Source organism: Podarcis tiliguerta (assembly GCF_965153285.1).
Source record: "Podarcis tiliguerta genome assembly, chromosome: 6".
NCBI classification, from domain to species: Eukaryota; Metazoa; Chordata; class Lepidosauria; order Squamata; family Lacertidae; genus Podarcis; species Podarcis tiliguerta.
In genome coordinates, this window is record NC_139539.1 from 47020702 (window position 1) to 47029988 (window position 9287).

The 9287-nt window shown below is 43.8% G+C and overlaps 1 long non-coding RNA gene across 1 annotated transcript; it reads right to left on the bottom strand.

The window, feature by feature from the left end:
* Positions 1-119: 119 nt before the first annotated feature.
* Positions 120-9228, bottom strand: LOC310679975. Its single transcript, XR_014512575.1, has 3 exons — positions 9206-9228; positions 8278-8395; positions 120-3347 (listed from the first exon to the last, which is right to left on the bottom strand). It is a non-coding gene; the product is annotated as an uncharacterized lncRNA (long non-coding RNA).
* Between the last annotated feature and the right edge of the window lie 59 nt (positions 9229-9287).

The window sequence follows — 9287 nt, forward strand, 5'->3', positions numbered from 1 at the left end:
TCGTTGATTATTTATTGCTATGCTGGCTATCAGCTGCATGAAAGGTTTTTGGGAGCCCTCATTTCTTCTGCACCAACCGCAGGTGGCACTGTATACATTACACCAACATATGACATCAGTAGTGGTAAAGAAGAATAGGTCCTGTTCTTCTAGATAAATAACTGTCTGTACTCAGCTGAAAGCACAATTTCTTTTTCCACTGATAACTATGTTGGAATGATTTTAGTAGTCAGATCCAGAGATTTTCAAAAGCCACCAGAACTTCATCTGAGAGGTGAATAAACAAGAGATAGCCATTTACAGGTTTCTGTCCTACTCTTCCTCGGCGCTGGACCTATACGTGGAGGAAAGGCTATCTTTTCTTTTCCTTACAATAACTCGGTGGCATAGAGTGGTGGGAGAGAAGGAAAGACAAGGCAAGGGTCATCAAGGCTGAGTGAGGAGATCTGAACCAACGTCTTTACATTCTGCACTACACTGCACTGATTTTTCCACACACACAAAATCAAACCGAGAAAACGCCTACAAATACTGAAGTGGATAAATATTGTTGCTTTGTTAAAATAGGTTTAAATCTGTTTTATTTCTTTCCCTCTCTTGCTGAATATAGAATTGGGAAAGAGGAGAAACCGATTCAGAGCAACTGAAAAGTAACAAGAGAGGGGCAAGAAAGTTTGTAAAAATAAGTGAAATCCTCAACCAATTTTACCTCTGGTTTCTGGCTCACCAGCAGATCCATAACTACTCTTAAGTCGATCGGTATTATGAGGACTAGAAACTTGCTTTTTCTTTTTAGGTAAGAAATTTTAAGGATTCTGAAGGATTTTACAGATGCCATTGTAGATGCCAAATTCCTTTACTTGCGGCATAAATAGGCATCATGTATGTTATCAGCTTCCCTGCAAAATGGTTCAGATAATGCTGTGTTCTATTGCATCCTCTGTCTCCTGTTGCTTTCCAGGGAAATTTAGAGATCTTCCCTACCTCGGCTAATTTCGCTCCTGTGATGCCAAGAGCGTCAAGGGGAAACGATGACTGAATAATGAGAACAAAAAGAGTCTCATTGGCACATTGACAAGAAATGAGTTCTGATATTGATTCTATTGGGTCAGCTTCATTTCCATGTGGGAACTTAGGTTAGATTATGACCATGTCACAGTCCATTCAGCTGCATTCACAGCTGAGCTGGGTCTTCAGCCCAGGTTTCCCTGCTCAAATTCCCACATTCATTTTTACAAACTGGTTTGGAGCAGCATTGCTGTTTGAAAGAAGGGGGCATGTTATTTGTACAGCATACACAAACGATTGCAACGATAACGCATACACATCTAGCCTGATCATTTAAAATTTAATATCCATATATAAACATACAATTGCAACTGGCAATTGCTTATCAAGTGTGTAAAAAAATTATCCAAAGGTAAACAATTGCTGCAGCAATAGTTTAGAAATCAAACAATCCCAAGTTCAGTCACAAACATCAGCCTGGTCCCATTAGAAATGCCTAATATATCTCAGCTCCTATTAGCTGCTATTGTACAGCATACAAGTCTTCATCATCTTCAATGTACCGTCAAGAAGGATCACCCATGATTCAGATATACAAATTTAATATATAAATAAGCAGCGTTTTTTTCTTAAAAAAAAAAAAGTTTAGGGGTACTGTCATTTTGAGTCAAGAAAAGCACCATTTTATAGTTCAAACTGGGAAAAATAAATACAGTAAATGGACAAAAGTACAAAGATTCACAAAATGTTTAGGGGTATGCGTACCCCCAGAAAAAAGCACTGTAAATAAGTAAATAGGGTGTTGCTGCTCTCGTGAAGTTTTAGAATAATGGAAACTTTAGACGAAAGGAAAAGATTTTCTGAACAAAATGAGAGAGACTTTTTATATTCTGCATTTTTTAACTGACATGATAGCTTTATCCAATTTCAATTGTTTGTATGTGGCCATTCTATTACAGTACTGATTCGATTGAATGTGTGTATTATCAGGTAAATCTTCTGTGAGTACAATGATGTGTCTTGGAGTTGTATTTTTAAGGGTTTGCCCCATTACTTTGACCCCATGTATTAACAGTTAACCTGGAAAATATTGCTCACCTTTTAGCACTTGTTATAAACAACTGAGAGCTTGAGCTTTTGGAGTTTTTTTTGTTTTAATATAAAATTACGTAGTTTTAAACCCTGTGAAGATGATCTCGATGATCGTATTCCTGTGTACATACCTGCCACACCCAGAAGCAAGAAGGCAAATAAAAAAAAAGAACTACAGGTTTTTCAAATGCTGTGAACTTAAATATATCTGATTTAATATTTAGAGAATGAATATCAGGCTTTGTTTATACAGCTGCCAGCATGAAAGGAACAAGATGCCTGCCCTCCTGTACGTTCATGTGGCCTTTGAAAGTATTATCCGTGCCTTAAAAAGTGAAGATGTTGACATGTCCTTGCTGCTCCAGAACATTTAGACCATTATTGGCACCATGAGCTTCTGCCAGAAGGGGCAAAATCAAAATCTGAGCAATGCATTAAAAACCCGGAGTTCTGCTGAGGAACTCTATAACACTAACCTTGATTCTTGCATGTTCCTCATTGTAAAGGATATCCTGTTTCTGCTTTCATTTCTGGTTTGGGGTTTTTTTGTTGTTGTTGTTTGGTGGTTATACAATGTACAGTTTCCAGCATGCAACAACTGTATTATCATCCTTCCTAAACAAAGAAAAGGGGGTGGAGGAGGAAGAAGAAAGGAAAGGAGAACTTGACAGTATTATTTTCTACATGCTTAAGCCGTTGAGGTTGTTTCCATTAAAGACTAAGAAAAATATATCTTGCTTTCCTTGGTGGCTTTGCAACATCCTGTGTGCTGGTGGGTATATCTTCCTGCCTCCTTAAACCTGGGGCAGTTTGAGCTTGTGTCAACAGTGGCAAGGCGTGTTATTATCTTAGTTTGCTTTTCAGAATATTATCAGGAAATCAAAAAGTGGAGCAACGAAACAGAGGGGACTGGTCTCCTATTGTATTTGTGCACTTAGGGAAATTTCAGTCCAATGCCTGCATGGGGTGCCATTGCAGCTCTGTACCCAAGATTTATAAACGTTCCCTTTTATAGCACATTCGGGCCAGATAGTGTAGCAGAAGCCATCCTGAGGAAAGACACACAAAATGCTAATTACAAAAACCTGCCTACAATCGTGCAGTAACTCCCAATGTTTTTTTATGGTTTATACTCACACGGGTAGGTGTGCATAGGATAGTAGCTGTTTTGAGGATGAATTCTCCATTTGGATAATTTTGTCTTCTTCCAACTCTGTGCAAGGAAGTGACCAGGATTCCACGTTTAGCTGTAGGGCAGATTTATTTCAAGGCATTACAAAACTAGCAATTTAATTCCAGTGTCAGTGCCTTTCATAATAATCGCTAGCATGAAGTTTGGCATGCTAGGAAATTTCCTGGTTGTCCCATTTATATTGTTTCCAATATTTATATCCTGCCTGTCTATGAGAATTAATCAGGGAAACGAACATGTTCAATTTATAATATATTAAAAAAAAAATAACAACTATCACTAAAAACAAGCAGGTAAAAAAATCAAATCTTGTTTAAATGCAGCATCCCAAAAGGCTTGCTGAAAGGTAAACTGATGAAGCCAGGTAGGCCTCTCTTCGGAGGCTATTCCAAATTCTGGCAGTTCAACCAAAAGGCTCTGGCCTGTTTTGTCCACCCATGATGTATTTTACAGGAGGGGCAGTTGGGGAAGGGCTTCAAGTGATGCTTTAGATACTCTGGTTAACATGCTGACTTGCATGTTCTGCTCAAATCTGAAGTCTCCTGCATGATACTATAAGCCAGGTGCATCCAATAAAGTGGAAGGATGCAAGATTTGTGTCAGACAAAATAAGTACTTCACACAGTCAGTTAAACTGGATCTGGTCCTAGACAATGTGCTGATGGCCACCAACTTGGATAGTTTTAAAAGAGGAGTAGAGAAATTAATGGAGGATAATGCTATTGAGGGTTACTCACTATGACAGCTATGTTTTACTACTAGTGTCAATATCCCTCTGAACAAGCTGCTGGCAATTGCAAGTGGGGCGATTCTTGTTGCCTATGGGAAATTTGCAAGGAGGACCTGAGTGCACCTAGATGGCCTGATCCAGCAGCGCTCTTACGTTTCAAACCGTCCTCGTGTAGAGTGCATTACAGTAATCCAATCTGGCCTATCCGATTGTGTTCCTGAACGTGTAGTTTATTTCCGTCAGGCACAGGGTACTGCATAAGAACAGAGGGAGAGACTTGCTGGATCATTCCAATGGTCCCTCTTCTCCAGCATTCTGATTTCAACAGTGGCTGTGCAAATGCTTCCATGAGGCAAGGCTACGGTCAGGGCATGAAGGTCAACTGTTCTCCCCAGGCATCTTCTATTCAAAACTAAACTGCCTCTGAACTTGGAGGCTCCAGTTACTGTTGGTGCTTTATATCACTCAGAGACATTTCCTTTATGAATTTATGTAGCTCTCCTTTAAAGCTATCAGTACATATGGTGGTAGTGAGTTACAGAATCGTCGAGTTGGACCCTGAGGATTGTCTAGTCCAACCCCCTGCAAAAATGCAACTGTCCCACATGGGGATGGAACCTGTGACCTTGGTGTTATCAGCACCACGCTCTAACCAACTGAGCTATACTAGTTTGTTATGGGTTGTGTGAGGAAACACTTCCTATTGCCTACTCTGATAATTTACAGCTTGATTATCAGAAAGAAATCCACAGATTTTATGTACAAATGTTTTTCAACAGTCATTAGCAGGCATTTCTCTCATACAATCAAGCACACTTTCACATCATCCAATAAAATAAGTTTTTAAAACATTGTTATTGTTTCTATCATTTGTTGCTAACCACCCTGGAGCTGCTTTGGGAAGAAGGTTGGGATATAAATTTAAAACATCAAGGGGACGTTAGGCAGAAAAGAAAAAAGACGATGTGTTTGCCTTTTCTGTGTGAAATATTTTTAAACCTCGTAACAAACAAAAGAATCCCAACAATTAGGGTGTCCTTTGCCATGTGTCAATTTCCTTCCAATTTTCCAAACTGAATGACTGGCATTTACAGAATAAATATGACACAGACAGCACAATGAACTTTAACAACAAGAAAAGCAACCAGGGAACCCCAAACCAGAATGAAATCACAATACAAAATAATCTGAGGGGTTGTGGTTCATAGCAAAGGAGGGCATCTTATAGAATCACAAATTTATTATAGCATGAACTTTCAAGCTCTACAATGCATGTGGGTGTCCCCCCCCCCTTATTATAATGTGGTTTGTGTCGTGGCCAGAGGACATTGCGTGCATGAGTGTCTAAAAAACTGCTGCACTATCACCATCTCTAAACTGTGTGGCACGTTTTTAAAAGCATTTGTTACAATGTTAACCTTCCCGCAGCTTGCTATGAACTCTGACCATGTGCTTCATCCCCCGAAACCCTCTTCAGAGAAATTCAGTTTGTTCTTTCCGCAGGTGACTCCCGCTGCTGTTTAAAAGGCCTAACTGCAGGCTAACCCCATTGTTAGAATGTGGGTGCCTTCAAAAGACGTAAACGAAATAACATCTGTACTGAACAGCATTGTCTTTTGAGTTTCACGAGGTAATACAAAATGCAGCATTATATGCATTCTTAGTAAGAAGGGCAGGGACCTAGAGCAGTTCCTTGCACCTTCTGTGCATATAAGCAAGAAAACCTTCCCTGCAATGTAATTCTGGCATTCCACAGCGTTTTGAAGCCTATCTTGATTCATTATAATAACCTCTTAACGGCAGAAAACCTCACAGAGGAGATGTATTATAACTCTTATTTTAAATATTGGCACTGAAGTGGGGGAGATGGGGGGTTAGGAGCATGGATTTGGGAGAGGGAAAAATCACCAAGGAGCAGCAGCAGCAGCAGCAGGCCCTGTTATTAAACTCTACCACAGCCTCCTAAGCAGAGTGACATCCTGAAGGAGAAATATTGCCGTGCAGAGACTTTAGCAACAACCCTTACAAGGGAGAAAATATTCATTAGGAAAAGAGCAAAGTGATGGATGAATTCATTGTGCAGGCTGGACGGGAGGATGCTGGCTGGCACGCAAGATATTGATCTACACGTGTGGGTGGGGGGGAAGTCTGTGGAGCAGTGGAAAAGCTTTCAGGGATGCAAAAGGTTCCCTGGCTTGCAATTCTTCCCATACCCGTGGGAGCCTTCTGTCTCTGTGGCAGAAGATCCAGACCAACTGAGCAGGCCTAGTGCTCTCAGGAACAGATTGTTGTCGACCTTTTTAAGGGGTGGGCGGACCCCAAAGTTGTTGACCTTTTTAAGGAAAGGTTCCCCAGAGTTGTTGACCTGAACTTGGGAATTCCACAGATTTCACTACAGGGAAGGAGAGGCAAGAGCTGGGGGTGGGGGGAACCTACCCCTTCCTTTACTGGATAGAGAGTGGGACAGAGGAAAGCAGCGACGGAGAGGAGAGGAGGGTGGTGGTCAGGAAGCTGAGCCGGGGCAGAAATAGCGTCGCTCCTCCCGCCCACGCAGGCTTCCCTGATCCCCTCGAAGTGAGTGAGCGGGTGGGTGGGGCGGGACAGTAGCAGATTGTCCTCGCCCACGACCACACACGCAGCGTGCGGGGTGAGCGTTTGCAGCCCGCTGCATTTCACTACGCTATTTAAAGGGAGAAATAAAAGTGCACTTGGGCACAGCTAAGGACGGGTCTGGGGGGCGGGTCGCCAAACGCCTTGGGCAGACCCCATGAAATAATTCGCTCAGAGTTCAGCTGGGTCTCCAGAAAAGAGCATGGACTGAGTCGCAGGGGCAGCAGCTCTTTCTGCTCCTGGGTGAGGAGGAGAGTCTTTGCAAACGCTTTGGAGTTCCCTTCTGCCTGCTGGGAAGCCGCCCGAAAAGGGAGAGGCGGGGTCTTCGCTTGCTGGTGGGGAGCTTTGGCAGGGAGCTGCTGGGAGAGGCTTCAGCTTCCCCGACGAAACCGTTCCCACCCACCCTCTTCGGGGCTTGGGAGGCAAGCTGCACGCTCCGGCGTGCAGGGAAAACGGAGGCCGCAGGCAAAGCCGCGCAACTCCCCCACTCGCTGGGCCGCCCTTGCACTCTGGTGCAGCGCCCACTAAGCTCTATGGGAAAGACGTCTCTGAGCGCGCACCTTGCTTGGCAGGCACGCTCTGGCTGCAGTGCAGTCCCACAGCACTGATGTGGAAGTAAACTCCACAAGACTTATACTTCAGAGTAAATGCACTTAGGATTGGGGCGTTCACAAGTGCCTTAATCTTCAGTCATTACTGTTTCTCTATCCCATGGGTAGGCAAACTAAGGCCCGGGGGCCGAATCCGGCCCAATCGCCTTCTAAATCCGGCCTGCGGATGGTACAGGAATCAGCGTGTTTTTACATGAGTAGAATGTGCCCTTTTATTTAAAATGCATCCTTGGGTTATTTGTGGGGCATAGGAATTCGCTCATCCTCTTCCCCCCCAAAAAAAACATAGCCTGGCCCCCCACAAGGTCTGGGGGACAGTAAACCGGCCTCCTGCTGAAAAAGTTTGCTGACCCCTGCTCTATCCACACCTCTCCAGCTCCCAGCAACATAATTCACATGCCCTATATAAACTGTCTTGCTATGCATAGGGACTTTTACACTACCATGTACTGTGTGGCGCCAGCATGTCCCCAGCATGTTTATGTGTGGGGGAGAGAACTGCATGTCTACAACATATATTTTATGTTGCATATATCTTTACCCTCCTAGTGTGAAGAAATGCAAGGCACTTTTATGGCTAAAGGAGTCCTATGAGAGGAAGGAAGCATATTTTAAGCAAAGAATTACTTGAAAAGGACTGAAAACAAAGCAGCCAGCTATTACGTGTCTGTATTTCAAACAGTGTACAGTTCTGATGGTCCCATCTCAAAACGTAAATCCTAGAGCTAGGACAGGTACAGAAAAGATACCTGAAACAAGTGATTGACCATCACCTTCATGAGGAAAAGCAGTAGTGCCTGGGTATTTTTGGTTTATGAAGAGGGGGAAGTGACTGGATTTGGGTGGTGGGCACATGATTCTAACATTATTCATGATGTAGAGAAAGTGGATTGAGAGCAGTTTTTCTCTTTGAGAGGAACTTCAAACAGTACATAGTTTAAATTATAGAATTCACTCAAATAAGATGTAGTGATGGCTTTAAATGAGGGCATAGAGAAATTTGTGGAGGAAAACAGCCATTCATTGCTACTAACCATAATGGCTTTATATTGTCTCCAGCATCGGGGATGGTATGTTCTTGTATACCAGCTTCTGGAAATCACAAGTGAGGGGAGTGTTCCGCTTGCAGCCCTCCCATAGACATCTGGTTAGCTACCATGAGAAGAAAACATTGGCCTAGTAGATGGACCTTTGGACCAATCCAGTAGCGGAGTTACATTCTTACTGCTAGAAATTGCGGCCATACAACAGTGGTTGGCAGTAGATTCATTTCAAGCCGGACAAAATGGGGTACAGACGACTCTCAACTTACGTAAGGGTTGCATTCTGGGGCAAGTGCATAAAGCTAAAATCACAAGTAGTCAAAACACATTGGGTTCAATGGTGGGTGGGGCTTGCCAAAGTCATTTCCTCCACCCCCTTTTTATTTTTTTTTTGCCAAGCGTGTAAAGCTGAACGCACGCAAGTTAAGTGCGTGTAAGAGTTATCCTGCACTTCTCACAATGCATAAACAAACAAAATCGGCTTCCTCCAGATGGAGAAATGGCTACTAGCTTACATACCTTTAAAGGGAATTTGATAAACTCAGTAGGGCTCTGCTATTAGCTAACTACCGACCGCTAGAAAAACAATCTCTTGACTTCTAGCAGCTAGCGGAACCTCCAGGGTCAGAGGCAGTACATCGGAGTCCTGCCCTCATCAGCTGGATAGCTCCGTGGATTAGCGTGTGGTGCTGATCATGCCCGGCAGGCACTTGGCAGCCGCTGTGGGCAGCGACGCCAGACTGCGAGACCCTTCGGTCTGCTCCATTTGGCTTTTATTCTGTGTTTCTCGGGGCGAGACTCCAGCGTAGGCTCAGAAGCCCGGGCATCAACTCGGGCCGTTTTCTGCTCCCGGTCCTGCTAAAATGGCTGGCGGCGGAGGACGGCGGGAAGGCCGAGGAAGGGAGGCAAGGATTCGAACCTGCCACTCTCGCGCCCCGGGCCTTTCTGGGACATGCGCAGAGCGAGCGCGCCGCGGGTTGCGAGGACTACGTTTCCCGTGG